The sequence below is a fragment of the Pleurodeles waltl genome, chromosome 7 (genome assembly GCF_031143425.1).
Source record: "Pleurodeles waltl isolate 20211129_DDA chromosome 7, aPleWal1.hap1.20221129, whole genome shotgun sequence".
In the NCBI taxonomy this organism is placed as follows: Eukaryota; Metazoa; Chordata; class Amphibia; order Caudata; family Salamandridae; genus Pleurodeles; species Pleurodeles waltl.
Genome location: NC_090446.1, coordinates 615,187,608 through 615,209,625, shown reverse-complemented (window position 1 = coordinate 615,209,625; position 22,018 = coordinate 615,187,608). Strand labels below are relative to the sequence as shown.

At 45.7% G+C, this 22,018-nt stretch overlaps 1 protein-coding gene across 2 annotated transcripts in view; it reads left to right on the top strand.

The window, feature by feature from the left end:
* Positions 1 to 22,018, top strand: part of SIMC1 (SUMO interacting motifs containing 1) — a 377,806-nt gene that overhangs the window by 4,507 nt on the left and 351,281 nt on the right. The gene's annotated exons all lie outside the window — the stretch shown is intronic.

The following is a 22,018-nucleotide window of genomic DNA, read 5'->3' as shown; positions in this document are numbered from 1 at the left end:
AGCTACTTTTATCTTCAGTGAAAATCTGAGGCAAGTTATAGATTTGGCAGCGCACAAGAGCATGGACAAATGTATCAAAGTCCATTTACTATCAACTAACCTCTTGGTGAATCACAGCAGAATATTATTAAAGACCACTGTGCAAGTGTCTGTGGAGCATGACTATGAGGGGAGACAGCCTAGCAAGAAGGCTAAATTGAAATCAAATGGTATTGTGGAAGATGATCCCTTTTGAGAAGCTTAAGCTAGTCTTTCTATCCCAAACAAAAGATTTGCGTCAGGGCAGGTTCTGTCCTCTTTGCTCCTGAAGAGTTTAATGAATCTAAGAAATCCCTGAATCAGTATTTGTCATTTGTCAAGCTCTATGACATTTGCTGCTTCAAGAAACTTGGGCTCTCAGTGAAACATATGTAAATGGGTTCATGGGGATTGATACTTTGGCTGCTCTCTCAAGGAAGGGGTGCCCATCTTGTGGCCTTTCAGTATGGTTTCATGTGAGTTGAATTGTAAAGTGAAGCAAGCAAATCTGCTGTCTTCGACCCTTTCTTCTAACATCCAGCATGTGTGGCTTAGGTTAGGGTGGATGTGGTGGGGGTGGTTGATATTCTTAATATATATATTCCACCAGGTTGGTCCCTAGAGGTTTAGGCGCTTTGGAATGATTGCTCCAAATTTATTGGAAGTATAAAAAATGGCCGGGATGGTCGGTGAATCAACAGGGGGGGTAAGAATGGTAGGAATTTGATGGTGTTCCGTGGGGATTTTAATACGCAACCCTGCGATGCCTTTAATAATAATAATGGAACCCTGGTGAAAGATCGTTGCTTAGGAATCCCTGAGTCAGCTTTGTGTTGCTTCAAATCCACAAGAAAGGCTGAATCATTCACTGATCTTTTGCTAAACTGCCAGCTCCGCTTTGTAAATGTCTGATGGTGCTGCCAAGGCAACTTTTGACAGTGGGAGAATTTCTTTAGTTACTAATTATGTGATTGTCAATGTGGAAGCTTGGGAACCTGTTCTTGACATGGCTGTGATTAATAGAGTGGAGAGTGACCACAACCCACTTGCCTCCAGTATGAGGGTGTGTGATGCGTGGAAAGAATGTGTGATGAAACAGGCTATGGGGAACTATGGGTTTGAGATTACCCCATCTAACCGTAGAAGGAGAATAAGATGGGATGGTGATAAGTACTTGCAAGAGCTTCCCTAGCTCAAATGTATAGAGGCTAAATAGGGAGCACTTATTGTAGACTCCCCGACTAGTGACAGCTCCTTGATTACAGCCACATACGATAGGATGGTAAATGAGCTGATGGCCTTTTGGGCCAAGGCAGTAGTTCCCAAGGCAGCTGGTATTAATAAAGGGAAGCGGCCAGGATGGAAAGGCTGGTACTTTGAGGAGTGTGTGTGGATGAAAAGAGTTGTTTCTTATGCTTTAGTGCGACATCACGATAGCTGTGTCAGCAAAGAGAAATTTAGTACGCATAAAAGAGATTATAAGTGTTAGTTAGCTGCTAAGAAATTGCAGTACCAGAAGGTCTTGTGGGTGGAATTGAGAGAGGCTACAGCTAAAAATAATCCCAAGAAATTCTGAGAACTGGTAGCTAGGATGGAAAAGGGGATGGTTAATGCTGTAGAAACCTGTATTGGGCCATCTGTTTGGGTGTACCATTTTAGTACTTTATATAATATTATTGTAACGGGGGCTTTGGAACTCACGCCAATGCTAGATGAACTGTCCCTCTGCCTGGATGATATCGAGATACTAATCCCAGAAGTGGTCAGAGCATTGGCCCTGACTTGGTGTCTGTGGATTTGTATCCTGAGACGCCCCATTTTTGGTCCATTTTACTTACTAAAGTGTTTAATGCAGCCCTTGGGGGAAATGCTGTGCCTCTGTCCTGGCATTCTGCCATCATTGTCCCAATCTATTAGAAGGGTGACCAAGGTTGTCCTGCCAATTATCGGCCTATCTCCCTTCTTGATGGAGCCGGGAAAGTCTTAGGGAAATTTCTGCTGAACCGCTTGCAGGGATGGGTGGATACCCAGAATGTCATGACAGAAGAACAAGCTGGCTTCCGGTCCTGTGTAGGAACTATTGACCAGGTAATCCACCTCTATATGATCTTGTACACATTTACAGTAAACAGGAAGTCTTCGCTGTATTTGGTCTTTATAGACCTTGAAAGCAGCTTTTGACTCCGTTGATAGGGGTAAATTATGGACGTCGCTGATGGATGTATGGGCCGGTACTGCCTTAGTTAAAGCTATAGCGGCATTGCACTGGCGCAATACGGCCAGAGTTGAGCTATGGGCCAGGTGGAGAGTGCACAGATCCCTTTCAGGTTCAGAAAGGTGTCTGGCAAGGCTGTGTGCCGGCACCACTACTATTCAGTCTTTTTCTGAATTATGTGGTTGATTATCTCTTAGAGGAGCAGTTGAATGTTCCCATTACAGCTGGCAGGAGGGTTCCAATATTATTATTTGCAGACGATGCAGTGCTTATGGCGCGCACAGAAAATGAAACTCGCAGGCTACTGGGTCAGTTTGCAAAATACTGTGAAGAAAAATTGTTGCTTATCAGCTGCAGCAAGATGATGAGTATAGCCTTTCGGCTATCTCCTAGCTTTAGATGAAAACTAATGATTGGCGGTGAACCTATTGATACTATAAGCACTTTGACTATCTGGGTTATGGTTCTCGGATAATCTAAAGTGGGATAGGCACGTACGAAAGGCAGCTATAGTCTTAAAGCAAGCAGCCGGGCTGTTCTGAAATTTAGGCACAAGGCCGGAGCCAGTAGCATTAGTACCATCTTGCAGATATATATCCAGAAGGCTGTGGCTGCAGCACTCTATGGGGCAGAGCTCTGGGGGTCACGAATATCAGTATGCTGCAAGTAGCGGAGGATAAGATCTAAGGCTGGGAATGGGAACCTCCCTGAAGGCCCTTTTTGCAGAGCTCAGCCTAGTGCCAATATCAGAATCAGCAACCCTAAGGCCAGTATTGTACTGGATAAGGTTAGTATGTAATCCAAAGGCAGTAGCTTACATGGAAACAATGGAAGAGGCAACTTCTGGTGTCAGATCTGGGGGTACATTCATGGGGGGCACATGCTAAAAAGGTTCTGGGAGAACTTTAACTGTATGGTCTATTGGCAGAACCCGGTAAAGTCAGGCAGGATACTGCAGGCCAGGTCAAGGAGCGGTATCGGGAATTCAGTCAGATGCGGGTATCCCAGGAGCTTAGACCTGAATCGATCAAAAGTCATTATTTTAATACCACCTATGGTCCCACCTCTATAAAATACCTGGATCTCTTATATCCTGAATTGAAGTGCTCTCTGTATATAAAATATAGGTTGCGTATACTGCACCTAAGAGACTATCTAGTACGTACCCGTAGGCTAGCGGCTGGGCTTGAGTACTGTGACTGTAGTTTTGGAGAGATAGATAATATAGCCTATTTTACCTTGTCTGTGCAAAAAATGTGATGCGGTTCGGCAACGGTGGCTTCACCCCCTCGTTAAGTCTAGTGAGGCAAACTGTGCAGAGGCTGCACTAGCACTTTGTGCTAGGCCTGACAACCTCTGTGCACAGTATAGTAGCCTTATACATATGGGCTGCATGGCCTCGTCTGAGGGAGTTACCAGCAAAGCTGGGGCTCACTGACATGTAAGATCTTTATAAGTTCCCAGCTTTTGTGCACCTAGTCAGTACCACCTGTACAACTGGGGATCATTTACAGTAGTTGCACCTAGCTTTTTTTTTTTAATAGCTAACTATTATATGCATTAGCACTTTTTCCCTTCTAACCCCTTTTTAAAATTATTTTGCACAAATGGGGGTTAGTAACTGCTTTATGTTAGGTTTTGCTGTAGTTGGCTGCTGTATGCACAAGCACTTTCTTCTCTGTATCCCCTTTCCAGGGTATTTTTGCACAAATGGGGGTTGGCTTGGTAGCTGTATTTAATGCCTTGGTGTAGTACTTGGACATGGGTACTGTATTTGTATACGTCTATGAGGGGTGTGGCTCTATGAATTAGTTAATTGCCTTGCATGGAGCTAGACCACCATTTATTGTTCTTTTTATTTGTAAAGATATTAGCTCTGGCATGTTTGTTAATATTATTTTATTTCCTTGTTTTATGTATTGCTTTTATTTATTGTAAGGCTTGCTGAAACAATTAATACTAAAGTGAAACTGAATGCACCTCTAAGGGATCAGATGATGAAGCTGCAATGGCTTCAATGGAGCCAAACCATTCCCATGGAGTGGTGTACAGATCATGGCTTCCCTTTTCAGTCAGGCGAAAAACAGATTCTGATCGGGTTAAAATCTAGGGAGCACACTTCAGGTGATGCAGACACTATTAAAAACATGTTAGATGGGATGCTTTTCCTGCAGATTACCGTGCGTCCACACTCCTTTTACTGGACACTATCGATGATAAAGGCAGCATACCTACAGACGATACTTGGTCATTTTATACAAACATCATTTTGCAACTGTTTAAGGGTGGAATGTCTGTGCCCATAGCTGGATGTTAAGAGGGGAACAGACACTAGAAGATGACCCAAACATAGCTATTTTCCTAAGCCAGTTCTAGAAGGGCCATTAAAAAAAATTACACAAAAGGATTGCACTGGACTGGGAAAGGATGTGAGGAAAAATCCTGAGCCTTTCTGATCTGCTGATGAAGAAGCTAGAGCTGGTCCTGATGGGCAAACAGAATGGAATCCCAGGTGAACAGGGCATCCAACCTGTTTGGGGCAAGACTGTCATTTGGATGTATTGCAATGTGAGTTGTGCCATCTTGACAGAGAGGCTGTGTTTTCTGCTCATTAACTTAGATCCAATGTTTGGGGTCCTTGCCTCTTTGGAAACAGGTGGCATATGTGTTATTATTCAGAACTGAAAAAAATGTGTTACCAAGCAAGTTCTGGATAAAGTGCAATTGTCCCTAAATAAATTCTTTAATCAGGGCCTTTTTAGTCAGGCCAGTCAAAGTAGAGGGCAGTTGTCTGGCCAAGCCCCATATCGGGGTCTTTAACGACAACCAACAAGAAGACAGACAGGGACCAAAGTAAATTCTCCCCTTTCTTCCCCTCTGACCTCAGGCCAGGGCCAGCCCAGATAAAACTTTAGAGGATAGGCTACCCACCAATTTGGATCGAAGGGGGAGTCTCATTGCGGTATCCTGTTTCCCTTGGAGGTGGGACAGTGCAATTTGTCCCCAATTGGACTGGTCTAACATCAGATGCATAGGTTTTGCAGACTGTACAGGGGTTCAATTGGAAGTTTTATTAGACCCTGGTACAGACTTAATTTCCCCGACCCTCTCCATGTGTCTACCCAGAGCAGTGCCTTTGCTGGAAGTAGAGTTTTAGTCCATCCTGCAAAAAGGAGTCATTGTCCCAAGTTCCCATTGACCAAATGGGTTAATCAACAAAGTTTTCTTAGTAAAGAATAATCACAAATGCTTCTGGCTGATGATAAACCTGTGAGAGCTCAATGCGTGTATCATCTACAGACATATCAACATGGAAGGCACTCATCTTTTGCAAAATGTTCTGAGACTGGATTGTGCATCTAGAGCTAAACGTCACATTTCTGACGATCCCACTGTACCCTCCTCATTAAAGGTTCTTTTAGTTAAAGTACAAAAAAAAAAGTTAATGAAATCTCCACACTCCCATTTGTGTTCTCTTCCCTTTTACTACCACCATCAAGGAAAAAAACAGATCAGGAAACAGTTGAGGTGGGCCTTTCTGACTCTGCTACTATTCTGCCAACTGGAATAGGCCAGACTAGAGGTAAAGTGTTGGCTATCTCGCGTGGAAGCATGAGCCATGGTTGGGACAGCCCAGACCTTGTCATAGAATCTGAAGCCAGTGTACTGAGGTCAGTAACAAGATTTGGTTTTCTCTTCTCCAGAGGTACTCGGTTGGATCAAGATGTGACTATGCTCATAAACTGCTAGGGTTTCCTGGGGGGCTCTTTCCCAATGAAGCCTCTAGCAGAGGACAAGATATGTTGTGTTTTGCTAAAGATGGACGTGTTAGCTGTAAGTAAATCAGTAGTCTAGGTGGTGCTGGTCCAAGGTCGTAGCAAATTATTTTTGCCATCACTGCCTTCCACACATCATTTCAATGAAGGTCGAGTACCTGCTGAGCCAGGACAGCCTGGTGGCAGTTTGAATTGCCAGGCATTTCAGGGACTTCAGGGAGTGGAAGCTGGCCCCGGAGGATTTTCGATCACTGCTGAACCTTTGAAGTGACAGACCTTATTTGCCTCCTGTCTTATAATGTCTCTTTCAAATGGCATGATTGTATGCCATTTTTCCCCTCCCGCTATTGTGCTATCAATGTAATAGTTTGTATGACAATTTGCGTACCTTTTAATTGTTGGCAGTATGTTTAATTAGTGTCATACTGGGAATTGACTGCGGAATCTTCGCAGTAAGAAGGATAAGGTGGATGTTACTCATGCTTATTAGGTTTACAGAATGTTGATTGGTGGATTCTGAAGATGTAATTTGTACTGTTACGACGATTATTGAATGTTTGTTTTGCTCTTGGTAGTGAGCTGCTGACAATGAAGCAGGGGCTAGATAAAGCCTAATCCGCGCATCCGTGTTCTTAATAGAATTACAATTTTCTCGCATGAAAGGTAGGAAAATTTGGCATTCATCTACCCATCTTTCTGGCCGTAGATTTTGACACTTTAAAGTTGCGGGGTGAAGGGATCTAGGTACCAAAGAGGCCTTTCTTATCGTTAAGCCAATTAGTTGCGTAGTAGATGAATGTTCTTCATTTTGATCATGCTGCACAAAGGACTATTGGTCTTTGATGCTTAGGCTTAGAGTTTTATGAGCCAAAGATTCCTGGCCCTGGAGTACAATCTTGAAATCCAGAGGCGCACTCCCTCTCCTTAGTGTGTCCAAGAGATAGCACCTTTAGCACCCTATCTGCCTTGGCATGATTACACTTTTATGAAGCCCACTAAGAGACTGGGCTCGAAGGTGCAATTACAGAGCTGCATGTAGTGTAGTCGGAGGCGTTTTTTTTACTGCTAACAGGGGACAAAAAGACCTTAAGCATTCAGCAGGTCGTTCTCACATGTATTGAAACACGCTTCTTCGCCTTTGTGTTCAAGCTCACACATTGCTTTAAGTGTGGTGCGGCCCTTTTAGTCACAGATCAGTTGAAGGATTGTTTAGTATTGTCAGGCTACGTAGTGGTTATGGACAGCGGTATGTAAATAGCAATACAAATCGTTCGTCCTGCAAGAAAGCAATAAAAATTACTTTATTGTGCGGTACGCCTAACTGTTATTCCTAAAGTAAATGCGAGTATTCACTGGACGGATATGCAAACACGCACTCCTACGGAACTACCACCCCCTAGACTAGATTACTCATTCTTAGAGCCACTCTACCTTGGACAGCTCTTCCCAGCGCTACACATCTGTGCTTTAAAAGCCGGCTCTGACTGAAGTGCTGCTGGCACTTCCGTTCAGCTGAATGGCAGGCTTCTGTCAGGTTCCATTTCTTGTCCTTTCAGTTGCAGGTCAGGGTGGTCACGTGCCGGTAGTATCGGTCTACTTCCGTGCTTCATGCCTTGGAGTACGAGCCCGGGGCTGCAGCGTGACCGATATTACTGACCGAATGCCGCTCCCTGTCACCCTGCTCTGGGACAAGCATGCCTGGCACGTGTCAGTCAGACCTGCGGCCTTCGGACCCCCGTGCACGGTGCCACGGAACCCCTCCGGTCCGCAGTTCTAGAGCAGCATTCAAAAGGCAACATGTTTTGTGCTCGCAGGTTTTCAGCAGTTTGGTAGCATGTTTCCCAGAGGGATTTAAGGAGACAGTGCCTTTCCGAAAGGTGAAGACTTCTGTCCACGTGGCTTCCCCCAAGCGAATGTAAGTTTCAAATTAATCACCCAAACTCTCCGATGTACTTCTGTCCTATATCCGCGAACTTCTACGAATTCATCGCTAGGCCCTGTGCCGAAGGACTGCCTGAGCTGTCACTGCGAGAGTTCCTTCACCCCTACCCCTCCGCGGCCCTTACTAGCAGCACGAGGCCACACTAATGGTTCATAATGAGAACCACTGGAGCCGCCTGGCAGGTGGCCGGAATATAGAGGTTCCTTTTTACTGCGCAAGTCTTGTTACGTATATAGTCCGGACCGCTGCAGCTCCTCGGTGAGTATCCATGCTGCTTCTGTCACGTTCGCCCACCCCAGCCGCTAACCAAGATCTTGCTCGGTTGTATACTCTGCACTCAACTCCTACGACGCCTGAACTGTAGGTTCTCTCTCTGAAAATAGCTACTCCTATATCCTCGGGTCTGTGTGTGTACGCGCACACTGCCTCGTCCCAGATCCGGAGATCTGCTTTGTATGCAGCCGCCCCCTCTGCTTCCTCTCGCAGTACTATTTGGCATATAGCAGTTGCTGCCCACCTCCATTAAACTAGAGGCTCTTTAATGCATGCAGCCGCTTCGTGCATGTGCTGGATGGTGGGAAGAAGTTGCTCTAAAGGCGAGTGGAGGGTGGTATATGAGAAAGCTGTATCTTCCACCCTCACGCTTTTTATAGAATTGCTTGCCTCTTTTCTGACTGGCACTGCTTTGTGTTGCTTCTTGGCAGCAGATATAAGCAATAAATCATGTTTAGGTGCTCAGGCGGCATGCCATTGTTAACTGAGCTGCACCAGTATTGGTCTTTCGCTCTTTAATAAGCATTGATTAAGGCATCAACTGCCTAACACGTTGGAGGGTAAACGGGAGGGACTTTGAAGTTTAGGCCTGTTGATCAGTTCTCACAGCATTTTCTACCCAGCAGCCTTTGCAAACCTCAAACTTTGACTAAAAACACATTTTCTACACATTTCAGTGATGGGAAGTAAAAATATTTCTAGCTTACGCATCAAGAATTTTCAATTCTATTAAGGATACGGAGGCGAGGATTATGCTATCTCTCTCTTTACTGATCCAAAACAGCAGCCAACCAAAAGACATATAAACAAAAAACTACACATCCCAAGATGCTTAGTAAATGGTCACATGGTCCAATCACCAACCCCAACTTTGTCCATAAATATCATGACCTTAGATGTCACTTACTCTTCCTTTGTCAAAGTCAGATAATCTTCAACATTGGAAACGAAACTTCTTACAGAAGCATAGAACCAATGATCCTGGAATACCCATTCGGAACACCAACAGGGCTCAACAGGAGCCAAATCTTGCAGAAAAACTCCAAGTCAAAAGGAGTCGCGAGAAGAAGTCTTCATCACCATGTACAACGAAAAAATTCAGGTAGTCTTCTGATCAGAACCTATAAATATAATTCAAAGGTGTGTAATATCTTGTTGACTTAAAGCAGTCCAAATGACTGAAAACCATTTAATATAAAAACACAGGTGGGTAACATATACTACCAAAATACAATCAATGTAACATAAATATTTTGAATAAAAGATACAATACTTTCCAATGGGAGGGATAATCCTCGCCCCGTGTCCTTAATAGAATTGAAAATTCTTGACGCGTAAGCTAGAACATTTTTTTATTCTATTTCAGGACCGGATGCTCCGATTGTGCTAATTTAAAGCTGTTCCATTACTACAGTAGCAACATCTACCACAGGCTTATGATAAAATTTATGAAATGTAAACTCGGAAGACCAATCAGCTGCCTTCATAATGTCTTCTAAACAAGATCCTAAAGCATACGTCTTGGGGGCCATAGCCTCTCTAGCAGAATGAGCCCCAAATTGGTTGGTATCTATTCCTGCTTCATTCATTAAACATCTCATCCATCTAGATAAAGTGGCTGACATAACTGGTTTGAAAGGTTTTTGCAAATAAATTAATAATTGACCATTACCATTTTGTCTAAATTCTTCTGTAACCACTTCATAATCCTTTAAACATTGAAATACACATAATTTCGAGTTGTCTGGATACATTGGATAAGTTACTGACCTGCAATTAGTTTTTGTCCTTCTGGTAATAGTGAAGGTAACCCCATCAGGGAAATACACCTTTCCAGCTAAGTCCAACACTTTGACATCCGATACCCTCTTACATGAAATCAGGCATAATAACATGGTCAGTTTTGCTGAAATCTGTTTACGAGACATGTATCTATTGACAGGCCAAGAGTCTAAGAATCTCAATATAATGTTCACATCCCACAACACAGAATACCTTGTTTGAGGGGGATTAGATAAACGGATACCCCTCAACAATTTACAGATTAACGGGTGTTCACCAACAGGTTTACCGTCTATATGAACATGGCCAGCTGAGATGGCTGATCTGAAATTATTGATAGTTCGATAAGCCAAACCTGAACCTGCCAATTCGGCTAGAAAATTGACAATCGCCTCAACTTGTGACTCCACGGGATTAATACACCTTCCATCACACCAACTATTCCATCTGCGCCAGGCTGAGGAATATCTTTTATGCATGCTTGAGGCCCAAGCATGCTTAATGAAGTCAGCAGCCTGTTGCAAAAGGTCTGGGGCATTCCATCTCAACCTGAAATCATCCAAGACAACAATGTCAGCTTCTCTGATATGATCAGTGGATGTTGAAGGACCTCCGGATTCAATAGAAGATCCCGACAAGGAGGAATGAGAAGCGGGGGAGTACAAGCTAACTGAAGAGCAATTGGGAACCAAGGTTGAGCTCTCCAAAATGGAGTCACCAATATAATCTCTGCTTTCTGTCTCCGCACCAGAGACAGTACCCTGGCAATCATCAGAAAAGGAGGAAATGCATACCCCCGGATCTGAGACCAATCCTAAAGGAAAGCATCCGTCGCCAGTGCCAGAGGATCTGGCCGCCAACTGAAAAAGTTTGGAATCTGAGAGTTGAGACGAGAGGCAAAGAGATCCACTTTGTAAGAGCCCCACCCCCTGATTATCTGAAAGAAAATTACTGGGTCTAGTTTCCAGTCGCTGGAATCTGTCAGATACCTGGAATTCCAATCCGCTATTGTGTTCTGATCTCCCGGGAGATATTCTGCTAGGACAACCAGACGCTGATTCAGACAGTAATGCCAAAAATCCTTGGCAATTTCTGCTAAGATCCTTGACTTCGTTCCCCCCAACTTGTTGACATATCTCACTGCTGAGATATTGTCCATCCTTAACAAAATGCAACAGTCTGTCTTCGGCGGAGAAAGACTCTTTATGGCAAAGGAGCCCGCTAGAAGTTCTAGACAGTTGATATGCAGGGTCTGTTCCCAATCCGACCATCGACCTCCTGTCACTAGAGAGCCGCAACAGGCTCCCCACCCCCAACAACTGGCATCGGACTCGATCACCACTTCTGGGTGAGAACCGAAAATAGCCCTGCCGTTCCAGGCATCCATGTGCTGGAGCCACCAAAGAATCTCCGTCTTCACTTCGACGGTTAAAGAATTCTGCTCCCAAAAACTCAGACCCTGTTGCAGATGTCTGATTTTGAGTCTCTGCCGAGCATGATAGTGTAATGGGGCTGGGAAAATTGCCTGAATTGAAGAGGCCAGAAGGCCCACTATTCTGGCAATGGTCCTTAAAGATACAGTCGGGCTGGCAAGGACAGTCCTCAGTTCCCTCTTGATGTTGCGAATTTTCTGAGAAGGGAGAATTAGTTGAGAGCGGACTGAGTCTATCCTGAATCCCAGGAATTCTATTACCTGAGTCGGTTTCAATAATGACTTCTGCACATTGATAAGGAAACCTAAATCCTGCAAAAGGCTGATGGTCCAGTTTAAATGAATCAGAAGGGATTGGGGAGTCTGAGCCACCAGTAAAATATCGTCCAGATATATGATCAATCGGACTCCCTTGGACCTCAGTCATTCCATCACTGGTCTCAACAGTTTCGTGAAGCACCAGGGGGCTGACGAGAGGCCAAATGGAAGTGCATTGAACTCTAGACAATGGTCTTTCCAAAGGAATTGCAGAAATCTCCTGTGAGGAGAAAAGATGGGAATTGAAAGGTAAACATCTTTTAGGTCTAGGCGGACCATCCAATCTCCTTCTAATAGAATATCCCTTAGCATGTGAATCCCTTCCATTTTGAAGTGCCTGTACGAGATCCAGTAGGTGAAATCCTTTAGATTCAAGACTAGCTGATGACCTCCTCCCTTTTTGTCTACCACAAAAATGGGGCTGAGGAACCCGGAAGGATGAGGGGATGAAAAACGTACTGCTCCTTTGTCCAATAAAGCCTGAACCTCTATGTCTATAAAGGCTCGATCTACGAGGGAAAAAAAATAATTGGAACCAGTGGGATTAGTTGTTTGGGTGTTCCCGATAAACTCTAGATGAAAGCCCAAAACTGTTTGGAGAATCCAAGGATCCCCAGAAATCGTCTTCCAATTTTCTAAAAATAATCCCACTCTGCCCCCCAAGAATCACTTGAGAGAACGGAATAATGCTCACCTGAGTAACCTGTGTCTTGGATTGCTCCTTGTTGTCCCCTGTGGGGGCCTCTGCAGTATCTGGGACGACCTGTGGAGCGCGTAGGGTAGAAGGTGGAGTCCGATTGATCTCCATAACCACCTCCTCTCCCTCTGGGGTAGTAGTTCTGAGGACCAGTGAAAGTTCCTCGGCCTGGCATACGTCCTCCATAACGACCGGCCCTGACAAAAAGGCCTCGCTTGAACACCTTCTTAAGAGACATTTGAGCCTCGTCCAAGGAAGAGAAGGTAGAGCAAAACTTGGCCAACTCTTTAATAAAGGAAGACCCGAAGAGAAGACCATTGGCAGAGGGACCTGCCTCAGAAGAAGCTAAATCAGATAGTTTAGGGTCAATACGCATGAGAATGGACTTCCTGCGTTCCGATGAAATAGCACAATTAGTATTAGTATTGCCTAGTTGACAAATGACTCTCTGGGCCCAGCCAATCAGCACCTCCGTGTCCACAGGAGTTTCTGACTCTTTGGCAAGAAAGGCCATTTCAAGAATCTTCGTCAAAGGACCAGTCCAGTCCAGAAGTTTATCCTGGCAACTACGGCAAGATCTATCCAAACCCTTCTTTATCCTGGCAACTACGGCAAGATCTATCCAAACCCTTCTTAAGGTCTTTTGCAAATTTTTTCATAAACGTGACCATATTCGGGTCAATCTCAGGCGTGTCGGAGACCTTACCATCCAGATCCGGTCTAGGGCATTCCGCCCGAAGGCGTGCCCGTACCTCCTTATCAAAACTCCGTCTAATATTGGATTGGACATATTGTGCCACCTCAGGGGAAGGGCCCCAATTGGAAGCTCTGGGGTGCACAGTCTCAGAAGGATCGAAATCTAGGACCTGAAAAGGGGGAACCAGAGTCTTGGACTTTTTACTGGAACCTGGAGCATCCAAGTCATCGGAGTCGTTAGAAGAGGAATCCTTATCCGAGGAGGCCGGAGTAAAGGAAGTATCCTTTTTAGAGCTATAGTTGTGTTCAGCACCTCGTTTTTTGCGCAGCTTGTCAAAAGCGTCAGCATGTAAGTCATCAGAAGCCGCACTAGAGCCTTCTAAGTTTTTTGATTTAGATTTGTACTTTAATTTTGCCCCTTCAGGCTGTGGTTGTGGCCCTTGAAGCCAACCCTGGTAACGACCGTAGTCAAAAAGTTGTCCTGAAAAGGTCCTAAAGCTTTCACCAGGGCATCATTAACAGATTGTTGAACCCTAGTATCAAGGGCTTCCACAAGGTTAACCTTAAGTTGGTTACCAATCTCTTCAGGGTAATACCCTGCATCCTGATCAGTCCATTGAGCCATGTTGAAAATGGAAAAATGATAGAATGGAATAATAATAATATTTAAATATTTGTTATCAAGAGGGGGAGTGCAAAAAAAACCCTAATAGGCAGAATAAAGCCCAATAGAGTGTGGAGGGAGCAGCCTCTGAAGCACTCTAGGCCAAGCCTCAAATGTTTTACTGCCCAAGTTGTTATTGGATCAACTGGGCGTCAGGGAGCATATAGGGGCAACATAAACGGGCCTCTGACTCCAGCGCGAGTAGAAGCACGAGCCGGTCACCCAGAAAAAGGAGACTGGAGAGATCGGCTCGTGCCCGACGCGAGGGAAAATTGACATAAATGAGATACTACGCGTGCAGCGCGTAGCCTGCTCCCGCTCCACCAAAAACGAGGGCCATAAAATTCGGAACGAGCCGAAACTTGACAGCGCGATAAGCGCTAAAAATAGACATCAAGCGAGCGGAATCGCGTTGCTAAGCGTAAATGAAATAAAGATGCCTGAAATAAAACATGCATATAATGAAACATTAGTAAGAAAAGGAAATGGTACTTATCTGCTGCGGAGCAGCAAAGAAAGAGGAAGTGACATCTTAGGTCATGATATTTATGGACAAAGGTTGGGGTTGGTGATTGGACCATGTGACCATTTACTAAGCATCTTGGGATGTGTTGTTTTTTGTTTATATGTCTTTTGATTGGCTGCTGTTTTGGATCAGTAAAGAGAGAGAGAGCATAATCGGAGCCTCCGGTCCTGAAATAGAATTATGGAATATGCAGGGAGTCACTAATTTTCTACTACCTATAATTTACCCTCATCTCCTGATTTAAAAACGACACCTTGTGTGGAACACAGTGGATATGCGTAAGTGTCAATTAGGTGCTTCTGGCAACTCCGCAGATCTGCGCCAAAACTCTTTACTGTTCAGAGTCCGTGAGGGGCAACGGCAGGTTGTCTGACGACCTTTCACAAATCCCCATCACGTCCCTCCTACGGTCGGACTGCGGGGCTTTGTATATGTGGAGAGATCATCCCTCTGGAGGAACAGGGGTTGAGCAGTAGCGGCAAATCCACCGGTTTTGCCAGGAAACCAACCCGGACTTCGCAGGCCATGCGCAATATCTTTAGCATATTGTAGGAATTGGTTTGGTTGTAGCTGGAAGCAATCCCAGGCTTCGTCCAACGTGAGGGATATGCCATTTAGTTACAGGTCTCCAGCCATGGAGCACCCCCAAAATGTATCAACTGTGTTAGGTCTATCACTGATTGTATTTGCCGAAAATAGGACAGCCACTGGTGGCATAGCAGTCTGGTGTATGGGGCCCTATGAAGCACTAGAGAAGAGGTCTTCAATCTGTGGGTCATGTTCCCTGGTGTGTGTGTGTGTGTGGGGGAGGACTCATCAGAAGTAGAGGCACGCATTCCGCAGCCTCACCTCTGCCTCAAATCCAAAACATCTTTGTTTTGGAAAAAGTGTGGCTTCAGCTGAAGTGTCATTCAGTAATTTCCTGTTAAATTAAACTGAGGGAGGGGCAGACATATAAAAACGGGCGTTTTTGTCAGAGTGCCTGCTTTACCTCCAAGAAATGCAAATATGTGCTGCGAGTTAATCTGCAAATGTAAAGGGTCATTTACAAATGTAAAGGATGCTTGAGAGCCGTACTGCTTATAATTGATCGAATCACTGGAAGCTTTGGGATGACAAAGATTTATTCTTTTTGAGTGGTAGTAAAAAGAGCTAACAACTGAACTGTGAAGTACAGTTGAAAACATGTATTTTTATAGTGTTAACTACCCCTCAGAAGGTTTTGAAGGGACAGTTATTTTTAAAAAAAATGCATTGCTGTGGTATGGGTATTACTAAAATCTATATTTTAGAAGCACTGTTTTGTGGTCAAATGTTTTGCACTTTTTGTAGCAGTCTATTTTATACTGTGTGTAATGCTGGCATAAAATAATGACATACAAATTCACAGTGCTTTCTGTCACAGACTAGGGACTCGTAGCACTAAAAATACTCACGTCATTATTCTCCACTGCACCAACCAAGATTTAATTGTGTGACCCTCTGCTTACACACAGAACCTCTGCAGTGCATTAACTAATAGAGGCTTCGTAATGTACTATAGTGCATTTCCCACAGAATAACAACTTTTTAAAATGTATTTTTCATTTAAGCTACCCGTTATTTTATATGTAGCTACCTGGCGGTGAAAGACCTGAAAACTGAAGTCAGTAATAGCAGCAAACTAATATAACCAGGAGACAGTTTTTTCTAAAATGGAAGCATTTGTTTTCACTTAGTTAAAAATAGAAACCTTTTTAGAAAAAAGTTTGAAAGAAGATTAAGGGACCACTTCCTCCCCTACAATTAAAGAAAGCATCCTACTTTGACCTTACAGTTCCTCATTAATGACTGTAAATAGTATGTTTTATTTATGATAAATGATGTTCAGCAACCTCCAGTTCCATGCAGTTTAAAACCGAAGTCATCAGCAGCCCATGAAATATAATGTGGTTCTCCTTGAATGCCGTGCATTAAAGTTGCAGCCCGTTCATTACAGCCATTATACCCAGGGCCACTGGAATTATGTGATTGCGCGGCGATTTTCACTTAATTACAGATTTGCCACATAATCCATCATCTGCCGCATAATCTGATGATTTTAACAAATAATTTGTGTATAGCTCAAGTGGTTCAAAAGTTACTAAAAAGCAGCAATACATGTTGTTTTGCAGTAGAAGGTAGATCAGGACTGGTCACTTTGTTTGTTGCTTATTGCTATATTTGGGTGTTTTACTGATATTAACGAGGTGCACCCACAGATTGACCATCTCTCTGGAGAAAAACAAGCATATCCATCACATTAGTTCAGAAAGGTGTTGACATCTAAATACGTTTTGCCAAATTATGTTTTGTTTGTGAAAAGAATTGCCATTGTGCATTTTGGGCTCATTCTTTTTGGAGACTTTGTTTGGGATGTGTGATATTCCTCCAACACCGAACCACAGTCACCTACTAATATTTGGTTTGCTAAACACTGTTTAATATTATTTTCCCACCATAAAAATGATTTGCTGTGTGAATTGGGTGTGTATATGGTTGTTAATAATGAGGAGTACCATGTTTTAGAAATTTTTGTCACAAACATTTTTTGACAGGGGGGTCTTGCATCGGAGTTTGAAGACCCCTGCACTAGCGTGACTGCCTTGTTCCCATACATCCGTGATGTGGCGGACGATAAGCGGGCAGTCGACCGCCACCCCGGACTCCTCATCAGACACCCAGAAAGGTTCATCCCAACCTGGCCAGTAGGGCCTTCCCACCATTCAGATTCAAATAGCACAATTGCAGGTCTGGTAGATCCAGACCTCTGAGCTCTAAGTCCAGCTTCAGCACCTCCAACTTCATCCTACTTCGCTTGCTGGTCAGGGAGACCATTTGGCTGTTCAGCCTCACAAAGGTAGATCTTGTATTTGGCTGAGGGAGTTCTACAATACATAGAGGCAGCTTGGGAGCAATACTATCCTGCTCAACAGCACTCTACCCATTATGGAGAGGGGAAGGCAGTTCCAGAAGCGGATCGAGGTCCCAAGACGAGTGATGACTGCCCCCATGTTTAGGTTATATTTGTCTTAAGCAGTGTGGGGTATCTCTATGCCCAGGTAGACGGAAGTGACTGCATTCCCAACTGAGCTCTGTCACAGGGAGGACAGCTGTGTCCACTCTGACCAAGTCTACCGGCGAAAGAGAACCAACTTCTGGTGGTTAATGCCTAGGCTTGACACCTCTCCAAAGGCAGTCATTATCTCCAATAATTTGTCAGAATAACTTGTCCACTGATTGTTCTGGGTGGATGATATATATTTAAGCATCATCTGCATATTGTGGGACAATATTGATGCAAAAAACCCCTCCCCCACCTCCTCCCTTTGCGATGCCCCACTGGGCCATATCAAGGCAAAGAGGAGCGGGAACAATAGACATCCCTGCCTCAAACCTCACTGTGTGGGTATGGAGTTGGAGACTACAGTTCCATTGCAGACACCTGCCATTGGTTGGGTATAAAGAAGCTGGTTCCACGAGATGACTACCGGGCCCAGACCCATCCTACATAACACCTCCCAGAGGTGGTCTCCTCCAAGGGAGTCGAAGACCTTCTCGATGTCCAGCGTCACCGCCAACACTCTAAGGTCCATGACTGCCACTGAGTAGAGCACATGAGAAAGCCTCCGCAGATCAATTTATGTCCCCTACTGGCATAAAGTCATGTTGGTGCTTGAGGACATGAAAGGTCACCACACATCTTAGGTGCATCGCCAGGGTCTTGGCCAGAACTTTAGTGTCAACTCCCAGCATGGACAGGGGATAGTAGGAACTGGGGTCCATCGGATCTTTGGCAGATTTTGGGAGAATGATTATTTGGGCCTCCTGCATGGATCGTGGTAGGGAAGCAGTATGTCTGGATGCCTAAAGGGTCTCTAGCAAATTATGCAGCAAGAGGCCTGCAAACGTCTGATAGTATTCCGCAGAGAGCCCGTCTGGACCCGGACTCCTAAGCGGGCCATGTCACCGATGGCCTCCTGCAATTCCTCCCAACAAGCACTCCCTGTGCTTATGTGGGAGTTCCAGATCATCCACTAATCTCCCAATCACATCCTAGGAAAACTGACACACACAGACACAGACACACACCACCCCCCGTGTATTGGCCTCAGTCCTGTCTGAGCGGCATATTGAGAGTATGAGAGGAAACGGGAGCTCCCTCTTAAATAATCAGGCCAGTAGTCTCCCTGATCTATCACTCCTGGTGCAGTAGCAGCAGATACTTGCGCCCGGTTAGGTAGTCCAGATATCCCCCAACTCAACACTGCACAGTTAACAAGGACTCGGGATGTACCTCGGGCCCCACATGCTGAATGTCCGCCAGGATCCCCTTTCCTGGCACCCGTTCAAGGTGTCGTCTTGCACTGCCAACCCTCAACAAGCATTCTTGGCATGTCACCAGTTTCAGAGTGTCACACCATCCAGTTTGTATCAAAACACCTGGCAGTTACCTTGTGGAGCTCTTCCTAGAACAGCGTGTTGCTCAGTGTCTCCGGCCAGAGACCCCAGAGGTGAACACGCAGTCTGGTTCCATCCACCCCTCATTGCAGCAGCAGTGGAGCTTGGTCTGAAAGGAATTGATCCAGGATTTGGATCAGAAACATCATCAGAAACGAAGAGCCTGTTAAGTCTGCTATAAGTCTCATGTGTAGGAACATAGCAGGGATACTCCTGCGTCCAGGGATGTGTCTTGCACTACACATCTACATAGTGCACGCACCTCATCGCTGCACATAAAGCATCTGTCATGTGCGGTTTTGTATGTGGCCTTGTTGGATGTCTATCTAATTGGCCGTCCAGCATGCATTTAAAATCTGGCCCACAACACAGGTACACCAACATTTGGACTAATTCCCTTTCCAACTCCAAGTAAAACCCACTATCATCTACATTCGGAGCACAGATGTTCAGCAGGCATACTTCCACACCATCTAGTTGGCATTTCACAAGGAGATATCGCCCCTCGATGTCCGCTCTAAAGCCACAAACCTAGAAGGGAACCTGTGGGGCAACCAAGTAAAGCACCAACATTCCATGTTATGAACGTAAAATGTGCTGTCATCGTGCCTTATTCCCCCACCACCCCCGATTGTCACCACCCTGTAAACACACCAGTGCTGCTGCCAAATAAACAAAGAAATTGTGAACATAGCCCTTCCTCCCACCGGGTAAACACAAAACGGTCAACAACTCGTGCATCCCCAATTTTCCTCCTCAATCAACGTCTGACCCCGCACAAGAGAGGTGGGACAAAGGTGAGAAAGAAGTAAGAAAACTAAGGAGAAAGGGAAGAGTAGATAAAGGTGTTAAACACGTCACCCAGCACTCACTAAACACACTCAAATTCCCGTATGCCCAGCATTAAGGGCCGACTGGGGGTGGTGCCAGTAGCAGTAGCACCAGACTACACACCACCACAACTGGCCACTCTCACTCACACCCGACTCTCCCCTTCACACAGAAGTGAGGTCACCTTGACAACTGCAGCGTCTGTCACTCAGCACACTGTACCCACACTCTCACAGGCCAACACTCCCAAACACTATGAGGGGGTGGCCTTGCCCAAGTGTCTTTTCACTCGTCATTCGCTCATGACCACCAGTCCATTACCAGTACAATGAATGGGTCTAAAACGTGAGCCGCAAGTCCCTAGCCATGGCTGCGCCATCCCCACCATCTCAGCAGTTCACACTAAAGTGTCCACCACCCGTCTCGGGATTCACCAGTCGCTGGGGTCTCCTCCAAGATATGGGCACCACTGTCTTTGGAGTTGGAGGTAGTTAACACTTCCAAGTGTTTCTTCGCCTCCATGCGTTCAGAATTCTGCCATTCAAGGTCTAGAGTGAATGCCCTTGCCTCCTCGTGTGCTGACCTCTGGTGTTGAAGGTCCAGTGTACCATGACGGCGGACCACCATCCGTTGGGAAGACCGGGAGGCCTGCCCACCTCTCTGTCTAAGTTTCCTCGCCAGTTGGTGACATGAGTTTCCGGGGCCCAGTCACCCACAGTGTGTGAGGCCATGACTGGGATCCAACCCCCTCCTGCACCTCAAGCCAGCCCCAAGCTGCCTCCGGAGTAGTGAAGAAATGCGCACAATCAGCGTGGAACATCACCCCCCACCCACCCCCCATCCTGCCGAACAGCTTGGAGAACTGTATCCCTGTCCCTGTAGTTGTTGTTTTTCGCTATTATGGTGCGGGTTGGGCTCTTTTAATGACAAACAGGAAAAACAAGACAGCAGTCTGGAAATCATCTTTAATCCATTGTTCAAGGAAGAGTTCAGGCAATTGGTCCTCTGCCCCTTTGGAAATTCAATGAAACAAAGATTGCAGCACCTGGACCAGGCCTCCAACTCTTCGGCCCTTTATTCCAAGGCTGTGTTGGCCAAGAGGTCAGTCAGCAGAGCCTTCAGGGCGGAAACCATGTCTTGCAGTTCGGACACGTTACTCTGTGGCCAGGGATTGATCCGCCACTGCACGTGGGTCAGCCCTCAGGAGACCTACATCCAATGAGACAGTGTCTATCTTGGCCTGTTCTGGTGTGCAGAATGCCTCTTTAGCAGCCAGTATTTGTGTACCAGTAGGACTCTGTTGCGCCTTCTGGTCCCCAGAGCTGGAAAAGGATCCATTTTGGTCTGTTGCATTCCCCCATGCGGTCTGACCTTCCCCATGATATTGGCATGCCAGGCAGGGGAGGGTGGGTGGGGCACAGTGAATTACTGTCTACTTCTCCCTTGGGTGCGGCAGTTCAGTCTCTGGTTCCGCAAGTGCTCCCACGTCCAACAAAACCTTGAACATACGTACATGCAGAACAAATGGAATCCCCTACTGAAGGTCTTTGAAGACAGGCCATGCGCCCAGCAACTGAAGCTCTATTTAGCTCAGTCCCTGGAAACACCAGGTGCAGGAAGAATGCTCAAAGGTATCTCCGCGTCCACAAGGACACCAGGCTACCAGTGTAATCTGGTGAACCATGGCTATGGAGAGACTGACAAGCTAGTGGAGTTCCACCTCACAGGGAAAACAAGCCCAGCCAGGCAAAAGATTGGGAAGCCTCTAGGTGCTTGGTGGGTCACAGAGCACAATATGTGTCCCAGAAGAGGTGTCCAAGATAATGAGCGGCACAGCCGATGGAACTGCCACCATTCTCAGAGTATGGACTGCCCAGTGTCACATCAGCCATGCACCGCAGCCGGGGGTAGAAGCATAATACCTAGATGTGGGCGTATGGATGTCTGCAGCGCCGGATATTCCAGTGCAGCTCTGACCCTGCAGGGCCCCTCGTATCTCTGCCTCAGCCAAGGCACAAGGTCAGGTGGAGGGCCGCACAGGTCTAGCATTGCTCTGCTGAGGGGGTCCCACAGACACCCTGCAGTAGTGATAAGCATCCCCAAAAGCCCCGCGCTCTCACATGATGTCCCAGTTCATGGCAGACATAACTGGTCACAAAGATCTGGGTTTAATCCATCGTTTTTTTGTTCACCACCCCAGTTTGGACCCAGCCATATGCAAATCAGTCTTAACCCTGTTCCCCAGGGGAGCAGTCCAGCCCGGACTGCCAAGCCAGATCTTCCCTGGACCAGAAACAAGCATCCTAGGACTGGCCTAAGTTTACGTTTGTGAATCGGGCCAGGGTATTTACAGATGAAATCAGAGTGGG